A 1,541-nucleotide genomic window follows, 5' to 3' on the forward strand; every position below is an offset into this window, starting at 1 on the left:
ACCGGTTATTAATAAATTAACTAGTCTGAGCATGGGCATTAGAGGCAGCCATGTGTTTGGATACACAAGGGTTTGGATAAAAGAGGTACGGATAATCGAGGACGTACTGTATCAGCAATTTCTCCACACATATCTGCCATCATTTTACATATTAATGACACTATACTTGTATGTTTGCATATGCATGTACATGTATATTATCTCATAGAGGATCTGTGTTACTGAGATGATACTAAGAAGAGATTCAGGAAGCTTTTTTTAACGACTCCATTGAACCGTGTGTCAGCCAATGTGGCTTATTTCCTCAACTGTTTACTAGTAAGATATGCAGTACACTAACAATACATTTGTACATAATGTACATGTAACTTTAATTTTGTCATTATTTGACTTTGCTCTTTTTTATTTTTTAGACTGATACTGAAGAGATTGTTTCTGATGAAGTATGTACTGTACAGTACAATTGTCTCCTACTCTCCTGTTGTATCATTGGTCCTCTCTCTCTCTCTCTCCCTCTCAGGTTGCTGCAACAAAAAAGAAGTCCAAGAAGAAGAAAGGAGGAGGAAGTGGTGGTGGTGGTGCTAGTGGTCCAGTCACTAAAACTACATCTGCCGGAAAAGGTATTGTGCTATATCTTTTACAGCATGTGTGACATGCAGAGCATAATGTGCATTCACTCTACATGTATATGAACATGTAATGACTGTATTATGTTACTATTAATGTATGGAGCCATTGCAGTGCATTTATTATGATCAAAGGCCATATGCAGTGTATGTTTACTTTACCTTTTACTTTGTACAATAGCTGCAATTCATAATATGCAACTTGTACATGTACAGTACGTTGATGATATATTTTGTTTAGACTTGTCTCAAGAAAAGTTATGGAAACTGTTAGTGGAAGATGTACTTCAGCATTTCCTGTACACATTGGAATAGTAAGCTAATAATAACGGAATAAACAATATTTAATGATGTACATGTACTTAAATGTCTATCTCTTTCTCTAGTAATTCTGTAACTCACATGTGTACTACTTGTGGTGTTAGCAAAGTCTCTCTTCTCAGGGAATTCTGTAACAAAACAGGTTAGATGGCATCATACCTTATTAATATTCATTGACCGCACCCCTTATCAGGAGTACAGATTACATTGAAGGATTACAAATTTTCCTTGACTGCTCCATTCAACGAAGGTGATTGTGCCTGTATTGTACCTGTTGTTAAGCACACTGATTTTAAAGTGAGACAAAACTTCATTTATTACTGCTTTGTACTGTCACTTTTGCTACACAATATATACCGTAGTTTAGGGAATTTATGTGGTAGAAACTTTTGTGTTTTTAAATGATGCTGTTATTTAATTTTACCAAATAAGACTGTGTCATGTATTATTGAATGTGGCATATAATTATGTACGTGATCTAATTTTTTTGGAATTCTAATCCAGTGAAATTAAAATCACAGTGAAAAATTTTCAGATCGATGGTATATTATGTCTTTTACATGTATGTGTACTTCAATCTTCAACAATTTTATT

At 34.3% G+C, this 1,541-nt stretch overlaps 2 long non-coding RNA genes across 2 annotated transcripts; both read left to right on the forward strand.

Annotated features, from left to right (window-relative positions):
- Positions 1–207: 207 nt before the first annotated feature.
- On the forward strand, positions 208–558 carry LOC109592629 (uncharacterized). The gene is made up of 3 exons (XR_002190458.1): positions 208–318; positions 414–443; positions 521–558. It is a non-coding gene; the product is annotated as an uncharacterized LOC109592629 (long non-coding RNA).
- Positions 559–867: 309 nt separating this feature from the next.
- LOC109592628 (uncharacterized) lies at positions 868–1,281 on the forward strand. Its single transcript, XR_002190457.1, has 3 exons — positions 868–940; positions 1,013–1,089; positions 1,141–1,281. It is a non-coding gene; the product is annotated as an uncharacterized LOC109592628 (long non-coding RNA).
- Positions 1,282–1,541: the final 260 nt, after the last annotated feature.

This window comes from Amphimedon queenslandica, unplaced genomic scaffold (genome assembly GCF_000090795.2).
Source record: "Amphimedon queenslandica unplaced genomic scaffold, v1.1 AMPQUscaffold_4535_Cont23487, whole genome shotgun sequence".
Lineage (NCBI taxonomy): Eukaryota > Metazoa > Porifera > Demospongiae > Haplosclerida > Niphatidae > Amphimedon > Amphimedon queenslandica.